Genomic DNA, 11,096 nt, shown 5'->3' with positions numbered 1-11,096 from the left:
TCTAAGTAAACTTAATACAATATAAAACACTCTTAGTTTTACATTAAGGTCTTATTTATTTTTTATTACCAATTTATGTACAAAATTTTAACATTTTATCTTTCCCCTAGGTTGTCCAATTGCTTCGAGCATGGTCATCTCTCATGTGCAAGGTCTAAATAAGAATTTATTTACATGATTTCTCTATCAATAAGCAATAGATTCATTCAAATACATTGGAAGTTTAGAACTAAAAAAAATAATCAAAATGTTACCCTTCTAAAAAAATAATCAAAATGTTACATTTTTAAAAGCCCATTTATCAACAATTAGTTATTTAGTTTTAGGGGAAATAAAAGATTTTTTCATTTTTACAATTTGTTTCATTTTTCAAAAAGGACTTTTTAGTAGTCAAGAGCCTTGTAGCTCAACTAGTCGGCACCTTTTAGCATGTTCATGACATCTATGATTCAAATCTCTCATCTCTTATTATAGTTACTGAATTATTATAAATAACTCTTTAGGGAAAGATGATTTTGAAAATAAATTCACAGCATATTCTAAATTCAAAACCACTTAATTCTTTACTTTATCCTTTCACCAAAAATAATATAAAAAAACTAAGAAAAATTAATGCATAGGGATCTGTCTAAGTAAATTAATGCATAAGGATTTGTCTAAGTAAACTTATACACACGCATATGTTTCAAACCAAGATACAAATCGGTTTTTAGTGTAGGCGGGGATTAAATTTCAGACCTCTTATTTAACCATCAGAGACTTTATCAATTGAGTTAACTGGAATCAACTTGTCTAAGTAAACTTAATACAATAAAATACTCTTAGTTATACATTAAGGTCTTATTTATTTTAATTTATTTTTTATTATCAATTTGTGTACATGATTTTAAAATTTTATTTTTTCCCTTAAAAAATTTACATTTTAATAATTTATATTTTTAAAGGTGATAATGACATAAAGTAATCATGCCCCTTTAGCCCTGGGGTTGCCCAAGTTCTTCGAGCATGGTCTTCTCTCAAGTACAAGGTCCAAATTATAATTTCTTTCATTACATGATTTCTATAAAAATAATCAATAGATTCATTCAAACACATTAGAAGTTTAGAACTAAAATCAAAATGTTACATTTCTAAAAACCCAATCAACAATTCGTTATTTAGTTTTAGGGAAAATTAAAGGTTTTTTATTTTTAAAAATTTGTTTCCTTCTCCAAAAAGATTTTTTAGTGGTCAAGAGGTTTGTAACTCAGCTAGTTAACTCCTTCTAGTATGTATATGACATATATGGTTCAACTCCCTCATCCTTGTTGTAATTTCTAAATTATTTAAAAATAAAATACTTTAGTGAAAGATGTTTTGAAAATAAATTCACAAAATATTCTAAATTCAAAACCGCTAAATTCTTTAAATTATCTTTTCACCAACAAAGAAAAAGAAAAAAAAAAACCGCTTTAGATTAATATTGGTAATAATTCAATTTTAGAATAATTTGACATGTCCAAGTCTCCACAAAAAGACTTTGCCATACAAGGATACAATAGTGTAAATGGGTTCTGAACAATGTTTTTTTTGTATAAATTTAAAATATTTTTAAGCATATATGAAAAAAAAAATTGAGAGAAGCATTATAAATTATTAACTTTAATACAAACAATTTTGTTGTTCTTTTATTGGAGAAACAAACAGTTTCATAATATAAAAAAATTAAAAAATAAAAACAGTTCTTTTACTAAGGTAGTAGAGTACCGGAACAATTTCTAGCTACATCCCAAAAATACTCCTTTGCCCTTCATTTAAAAAGGGTTGGATAAAATTTTGTCCCAGTTAGCATGGAACATGACATTATGTGATAAGGGATTTAATGTGAACAGTTTTTAGTCACCATCAAGGTATTAGAAAAATAGAAGGTAAAACTATTGTTTAATAGTTTTTTTTTTTTTTTTGAGAAATATTGTTTAATAAAATATAATAAACTTGAACACTTGAAAATGACTTGGTCCCACGGCACTCAATTTTAAGATAAGAAGATACCTAAAAAAGGGGTGGAATAGTTGTTCCAAATCAGCATACGGATATAGTAGATATATCATATAATTTCTATCACTTCTGTCAAAAAAAAAAAAAAAAGATATATCATATAATAAATGGATCTTAGTATTATTATTTTTTTTGTAGCAAGTAAAAATCATTTAGTAAATGAATGACAAAAAAACTATTCTGTAAATCTAGACCATCTCTTGATTTTGTATTACAATTATAATAAGCTAAAAAAACATTTATAATATCTAATATGTTCATAATTTGATATTCTTAAACTTTGATCATATGAATTTGATCACGTTGTTCTTTCCTTAGGAATATTATGTTAGATTTTTTTTAATAATTCAATTATTGAAAAAATTGAAATTTGAATTCTAGATATCTTATTTAAGAACATCACTAGATATCATCCCATAAAAAAAAAAAATTAAAAAAAAAAACATCAATAGATATCATCCACATAAGTACGCAAGTCGGCACAGGCAAAAACAATCAAACTCAAGCTCAATGGGCTATGAACAATATAAATTGCTAGAGTGTGGGCTTGAAACCCAGGTTAGAAGTATTGGGGATTTGATAACAATTCCAAAGCTAAAAACATTTATTAACAACAAACAATTATTGCATATAAATCTCCTCGGGCGTAAGCCGAGAACTCCTTTTCTATTATTTCTCTTTTCTTTCTTTTTTTTTTTTGTTACAAAAAGAAGATCCCCTTCTATTGTTCTAAGTTCCCATTTAAATACTTCTCTTTTTGATACTTTCTCCACGTGTTGTTCTCACCCCCTTCCCCCTAGATATTTTTCTCCCTAATGCCTCTGGATAGTGACCAGAAGTTTCCTTTTCACTGTTCAGGGGTCACTTCCCCATTAATGCGGCCAGGGAGGTAGGTGCAGAGTCTTTAATGCGGAAGTGGCGGCAGCTTTATCTTTGGTATTTCTCAAATATCGGTGCCTACAGGATGTTCAAGGATTCCCCCTTTTAACCATTGGTCTTCCCAGGAGTCGTCCCTTAACCTTTATAATGAAGTCCACTGGTTCTCCCATGTCGTCCAGGAGAAAATCACCCTCGGAAGAATCCTCGGATCCTCGGCGTATGAGCGACCCGTAGTCTTAACAAAATCTTAACCCAGAGCGAGGTTGGCCCTCCTTAGCATGGCCCAAAGGCCGCATATACCCACGGGGTCGTTTCACCCCCCACAAAAGCCCCAAAAAACACAAATTTTAAACATCCGAGGAGAAAAATAGGGTTTTGATCCGAAGAGAACTAACTCTGCATACTTTGTGAAGGATTGCACGTGTGGAAACTGTTTCGCGTTCCAGAAGACGCCACTTGGCGGTTTTATTTTCAAAAACGCGCGTATTTATTACTATAAGTTACACTTTGTCCCCCCACGTTCAACGGTGAGATGGGAATCCAACGGTCCTCGTCATTTCACGAAAATTTGGGCGGGACAAATATAATTTCGAGGCCGCTTTCCACACTGCGCAAGTGACACTTCGGGGAACACTGCGCCTTCAATTTAATTCGTCGGGGACTAATCTCATCAAAACATCGGTAAACATACTTCCTCGCGCGAGAAAGTGGAAATTTGCACAACTTGAGATTCGTAAGTTTTTTATTCTTCTTTTCTTAACCTTTTCTCCACGGATCTTGTCCTCGGCTATCCTTGTAGACATTTTCCCTTTTAGAGTTTAGTCTTTCGTCCCTCTCTGATGGGAAAATTTAAGTGTCTAGTTGATACCGCCGCTGGAATGGAAGGCTTCAGAGCCAAGTATCACATTCCCAGCGATGTAGGTTTAAAATATTGCCTGGCGGAGGCCGTGGCCGGTTCTAGGAAAACCGGAGAGGTCATCATCCCAATGGTTGCCTTCGTAGAAGGTGGGATGACCCTCCCAATGAAACCCGTAACCAGGGAGTACCTTCGCAACCACCGGTTGTGTCCCGATCAGTGCACCTCAAATGTTTTTAGAGTTTTGGGTAGCGTCGATGCTCTAAACGAGCAAATGGGCCTAAACCTCACCTGGCACGATGTCGTCTTTCTGTACGAGTGCCATAAACTCACCAATGTAGGTTACTACATTAAATCCCGCTCCAGCGTCGTTAGGCTAATCTCCTGTCTGCCCAAATCCAACAAAGGCATGAAGGATGACTACACGATCGTCTGCAGGAGCGGCACGACGGCCTCACTTTGCACGATTAAGTGGGGGGGATCAGGTGCGACACCTTAGGATTAACCTCCCCACCGCACAACTTCCTCTAACACTCACAAAAATGCGTATTCATATGTATTCATGTTTGTTTAAGTTTATTATATGTTGTGTGAATGCGACCATGTTCGTTTGCTTCGATGTCTTTCTGCGAGATAGGCAACACACGTGCGCCCACGCTTGAGCCACGCAACGTTGTAGATCTAAATCGAGTATTGCGCTCCGAGGTGTTTGTCGGCGAGGACCTACAACTCGGGGCTCCATCTGATTAAGGGAATGCCGATCCCATTTCTTCGGACTTCCGGGGAGATAGAAAACGCCATAGTCGCGGGTGACGAAGGCGAAAGAAGATAAACGTAGCCCGGCCCCACTTTTTGGACGACCACGATCTCCACAACGCACCTCACCGTTTTGCACATACGGCCCATAGCGGCGATCCCCCTCACCGTGCATTCTCGGGGCATTCTTGTCCCGGAGGAGCGAGTGTCCTCTTCAAACACTTTGGACGAGGAGATCGAACACTTCCGGCTCGAGGACTCTCCACGACCTCGCGGAAACCCATTTGTTATCCTCGACGAGGAGGAAGAAGAAGCCGAGGCCTACGGGATCGCGGGTCTAGTGGTAGCGCGTCCGGACGACGGTTCAATCGAAGAAGAAATGGACAAGCTTAAGGATCTCATGGCCGATAGAGGTGCCCGAGTGGCAAAGAAATGAGCAAAAGGAGCCCAAGCTACCTTGCTTTGCCACCACCCCCTCCTCAGCCAGAGACAAAACCTCCCACAGATGATTCTAAGAAGAAGAGAAAGGTGGACGCCGAGGGGGCTGGTGGGGAGAAAGCAAAAAAACTAAAACGGCAAGAGCTGGCCCACAACGAAGCCGGACAAAGGCAAAGGGCACGCCCGGCTCGGTTGAGAGTGGGGAGATCGGGGAAATGGCCGAGGTGCGACGAGCACGACCACCTGGTCTCTGACTTGAGTGGGACGGCGCCCCATTCCTGCCCTGCTCGGCATCGGGCGGTCCAACAAGGCCACGCCCACCATCTAGCCGAGGTGTTGGAGCGTCCTCTCATTGCCCCGAAGATATGGAATCCTTGGAGAAGATGGGCTGACAGCAGCTGTTCCTCTCACTGAAAAGGGGTTTAGCTCTGGTAAGTTCAACCTCACACTTATATTATGTATTTATTTATAACCACTTTACTGCGTTGACCCTCCTAACATTTTTGCAGTCCATCCAAGAGGTTTTTGCGGCCAAGAAGTTCGTGGAGGATTCTCGAAAGCGCGCTGGGATGGAGCAGGAGTTAAGACAAGAGGCAGAAAGGTCACTAGACCAGGCCCTGGCAGAGAAAGGGAAGCTCACTTCACAGCTGGCCGACCTGAAAAGAGAGAGAAACGGCGACAAGGCCAGCTTGAAGACGATGGGGAGTCAAGTGGAGGGACAGCGTAAGCTCCTCCGTCAAAAGGATGACGAGCTTGCCCAAGTCCAACAAGCACGCTTCGACTTGGAAAAGGAGCTTACACGGGCGAAAAAGGAAGCTCATGCCCACAAGCACGCCCTAGAGGCCGCAAAGAAGGCCAGTTATCAGGAGGGGGTTACCAAAACGCAAGAGGAGCTGATAGAGGCTTTTGCGGCCTTGTGCCGTGAGTACAGTCAGCAGGTCTGGGGGGAGGCCATGAATGCGGCGGGGGTTCTTCAAGTTTCGGGCGAGGAAGCCCGAGAGCATTTGGCTTCCCCAGACATACGAGGAAATTGAAGACCCTCGTATTCTTGCCCTCTCTGCCCTTCCTCCTGTGGTGGAAGAGCTCGTTCCTACTCCTACGAACACGAAGGTTCCCGTAAAGAGAAGGACGAGTGCGGTGGTGCCGAGAAGGAGCGAGATCCGGGCGTGGAGCCCCTCATTCCTTCAACGAGACAAAGGAAACAAGTCTTGTCCACCTTTGAGCTGGAATTGAAGATCTGCGAGGCGCGGCGGCTCCCACCAAGACCCCCCTTCCCTAGTTTAGGGCCTAGTCTAGGAATTTTTTTGTACTCCCCTTCCTTGTATATAATTAATGAAAAACATTTTTATTCGGCTTTCAATATCGTTGTCTTTGTTTTGCTTTATTCTTCTTGTGTTCGCCACGAAAGTTCACAATAACAAATAGTTGACAGGGAAAACAGAATAAATATGACTCCACCATGCAAACCATTAGGACTTCTAAATTGCTACATAACCTTAGATATTAAATAATGTCACAGTGTAGATAACTCGCATAACCTTAGATGGTAAACCTTTGTAACCTGATGTATTACTTTCAGTAGGGCGTAAGGTCCAAAGACCATTCCTCACAATAATTGATTTGTCACTCAAAAATGAAGAACTTAAGATCCAAATTAACGAATGAAGAGATAATAATTTCCCTATAACATATGATAAGAATAAGAACAGTGACAAGATTTGCGGTCCGAGGACTGTACTTAGACAAGTTCCTGTTTGATTCTTAACAGTTGTAACTTCAAACGTAAATTTTCCAAAGTAGGAGGTCCGATGACCCGGCATAACTAAGGTTCTGTTTAACGAATGAAAAGATATCAATTTCCACAAGGTTTGTGGTCCGAGGACTACACTTAACCAAGTTTCTGTTTGATTCTTAAGAGTAGTAACTTCAAATGTTAATTTTCCTAAAGTAGGAGGTCCGAGGACCCGGCATAACTAAGGTTCTGTTTAACGAATGAAAAGATATCAATTTCCACAAGGTTTGTGGTCCGAGGACTACACTTAACCAAGTTTCTGTTTGATTCTTAAGAGTAGTAACTTCAAATGTTAATTTTCTCAAAGTAGGAGGTCCGAGGACCCGACATAACTAAGGTTCTGTTTAACGAATGAAAAGATATCAATTTCCACAAGGTTTGTGGTCCGAGGACTACACTTAACCAAGTTTCTGTTTGATTCTTAAGAGTAGTAACTTCAAATGTTAATTTTCCCAAAGTAGGAGGTCCGAGGACCCGGCATAACTAAGGTTCTGTTTAACGAATGAAAAGATATCAATTTCCACAAGGTTTGTGGTCCGAGGACTACACTTAACCAAGTTTCTGTTTGATTCTTAAGAGTACTAACTTCAAATGTTAATTTTCCCAAAATAGGAGGTCCGAGGACCCGGCATAACTAAGGTTCTGTTTAACGAATGAAAAGATATCAATTTTCACAAGGTTTGTGGTCCGAGAACTACACTTAACCAAGTTTCTGTTTGATTCTTAAGAGTAGTAACTTCAAATGTTAAGGATAGTAGTTGGAAACTCCTGCGGTATTTACAACTTTGAACTGATTACAAACAAAAACACACTTTATTAATAATAATACCTTCGCAGTTTATTTACATTCCATGGGCGTGGTACAATTCTTTCATCTAGATCAGCTAGCCGGTACGACCTACACAGCTGCGAAACAATTCGATAGGGGCCTTCCCGGTTGGTCGAGCTTACCCCAAGTTGCAGGTTCCTTGAAGTGCCTGACCTTTCTTAATACGAGATCCCCAGGCGCTAGTGGCCTTAGCTTCACGTGGGCATCATATCCCCGTTTAAGTTTTTGTTGATAATAAGCCATCTGAACTATGGCTGCCTCGCGTCGTTCTTCAAGTAAGTCAAGATCTTTCTCCAGGAGTCCATCGTTGCTCTGGGGGTTAAAAGAACTCGTCTTCAGGGTGGGAAAGCCAAATTCTAAGGGTATCACCGCCTCGGCTCCATAAGTCATAGAGAATGGCGTTTCTCCCGTGGACCTGCGCGGTGTGGTCCGATACGTCCACAGAACATGAGGGAGTTCTTGCCCATCTGCCTTTTGCATCGTCCAACCTTTTCTTCGACCCTGGCTATGACCTTATTAACGGCCTCGGCTTTGCCCATTTCCACGAGGATAAGTTTGGGGTGGAGTATACGTTTATGATACCCATGTCACCACAATATTGCCTAAAGGCCTTGCTTGTCAAATTGAACGCCATTGTCCGAGATAAGTGTGTGTGGTATACGAACCTAGTGACAATATTTTCCGGACAAACCTCTTGGAATCAACATCTCGATATTTGCTAAGGGCTCGGCCTCTACCCGTTTTGGTGAAATAGTCCGTTCCCACAAGAAGCCATCTTTTATTTCCTACTTGCTCTCGGAAATGGCCCCACTATGTCCCGATCCCCACTTGCGCAAAGGCCAAGAATTTGGAGGGAGGGTTGAGAACCCCGCGGGTTGATGAATATTAGGGGCGAACCTCGACATTGATCACATTTTACGGCATGATCCTGAGCCTCTCTCGCATATTGGGCCACCAATAACCACGAGTCGAGCTACGCAAGCTAAGGATCTTCCCCTAGTGTGGCTTCCACAAATTCCCTCATGCGAATTCCTCGTCAATGCTTAGTTGATTCGGGGTGCACACACGACAGGTACGGTCTGAGAAGGATCGTTTGTACGACACTGGTCCTCGGACAACTAGAAACGTGGCGCCATCGATGTATCTTTTACGGATTTGTCCTCGGGAAGGATATCATTCCTAAGAAAAGCTATTACGGGTCGATCCAACTAGGTCAGGCCTTATCGATGAATGTGAGCGTACTAACGACGGTAAGAGTTGGCTCCAACAAATCCTCCACGAGGATAACCCTGGGCAAGTCCTGAGCCGAGGATGTCGCCAACGTAGCCAAAGAATCTGCATGGGTGTTTCCACTTCTAAAGATGTGAGTTAGGATGAAGGAGTGAGTTCTTGGCTCAGCGACGGCGACCTGGGCCAAATATTCACACCATTCGGGGTCTCTAGCCTCCATGGTCCCCATGACTTGGCCGACCACTAGCGAGTCCGAGAACACATGGATTTCCTTTCCACCCATCCTACGTACCATCTGTGCATGCCCACCAACTGCTTCATACTCGGCCTCATTGTTAGTGTGAGAATGCTAATCTCGAGATTTTTCGAAGACAATTCCCTCGGGGGACATTAGAACAAGTCCAACACCGGACCCTGCGATTAGCAGCCCCATCCACGTACACTTTCCAAGTCGAAGGCACTGCGGCCGTGATCACACCAACTGATTTTCCATCCGTGTGCGCTTCTTTTAAAGTTTCTTCTAGCAATGGTTTAGTAAACTCTACCACCAAGTCAGCGAGGACCTGGCCCTTCACCGAGGTGCGAGGCTTGTATTTAACGTCAAAAGCCCCTAAAATGGTTCCCCATTTTGCTACCCTGCCCGAGTAATCAGCGCTACGCAGCACTGCCTTGAGAGGTAATTAGGTAAGAACCACCACAGTATGGGACTGAAAATAATGAGGAAGCTTTCGTGTGGCATGAACTACAGCCAGAAGCGCTTTCTCCAAGGGTAGATAATGCACCTCGGCATCATTTAAAGACTTACTAACGTAATATACTGGTCTTTGCACACCATTATCATCCCTTATGAGGACAAGGCTGACCGCGTGGACGGCCACAGCCAAATAAGCAGACAAAATCTCATGTGCCTCCGGGCGAGAGAGAATGGGTGGCCGAGAGAGATATCGCTTAAGCTGTTGGAAAGCTAACTCGCAGTCCTCGGTCCATTGAAACCCTTTCCACTTGTTCAACAACTGAAAGAAAGGACGACATCGGTCAGCTGACCGAGATATAAATCTGTTCAAGCCGACAATCATTCCGGTTAATTTCTAGATTTCTTTTGGAGTTCGAGAGAGGCAAGTCTGAATAGCCTTAACCTGTGCTGGGTTTACCTCTATGCCTCTATGGGTGATCATGTACCCCAAAAACTTTCCAGACCCAAAGCCGAAAGAGCATTTTGAGGCATTAAGGCGCAGCTTGTACTTTCTTAACACCTGAAAGGTGTCAGCTAAGTCTCTCACGTGTGAGGGTATTGTTTTGCTCTTAACCACCATATCATCCACATATACTTTAATGGTCTTCCCCAGTTGCTGTTCGAACATTCTAGTCATCATCCTTTGGTAGGTAGCCACAGCATTCTTCAAACCAAATGGCATGACCTTATAATGATAATTCCCCGTCAGAGTAATGAAGGCAGTTTTCTCTTGATCCTCCAATGCCAAGGGAATCTGGTGGTAACCCTGGAAGGCGTCCAGAAAACTCATCCGAGGATGCCTGACAGTGGCATCCACCAGTTGATCAATACGTGGCATTGGGAACGAATCTTTGGGACAGGCCTTGTTCAGATCAGTAAAGTCCACACATACCCTCCATGTTCCATTCTTTTTTTTAACAACAACTGTATGGGCCAACCACTCGGGGTAGAAAACTTCTTTGATAGCCCCAGCCCTCTTGAGTTTAAGCACCTCTTCCTTCACAGCCTCGGAATGTTCTCTGGAAGAACGCCGAAGTGGCTACCTTCTCGGAACAATAGCTAGGTTGACATTTAAATGATGACAAATGAAGCTCGGATCGACGCCTGGAGCTTCATAAGGATCCCAAGCAAAAACATCAATATTGTCCTTCAGAAATTCTAACAATTCGATCTTCTCTTGGTGTGGCAAAAGTATGCCGACTTGGAAGAACCTCTCTGGGTCATCGGCTACTGGAAACTTCTCTAACTCTTCACAATGTGTCTCCTCTCATCACCATTCCGGATGCATCGGGAGCGTCTTTGCTATAAGTTTTTGGTGATTAAAGCGAAGACTCGGCTTAAATGCGATGCGGTACTACGGTGATATGCCTTGCTGACGCGATTAGGCCGAAGATCTCCTCAACACATTCCCCGATGGGAATTTAACTTTAACATGCAAGGTAGAGGACACGGACCCCAGGAGCGTGCAGCCAAGGTCGCAAGGATGGTCGTGTATGGAGAGTACGCATCAACGACAATGAAATCCACCTCCACGTTTCGATCCGGA

This window comes from Castanea sativa, chromosome 1 (genome assembly GCF_040712315.1).
Source record: "Castanea sativa cultivar Marrone di Chiusa Pesio chromosome 1, ASM4071231v1".
In the NCBI taxonomy this organism is placed as follows: Eukaryota; Viridiplantae; Streptophyta; class Magnoliopsida; order Fagales; family Fagaceae; genus Castanea; species Castanea sativa.
This window is presented reverse-complemented; position numbering follows the sequence as displayed.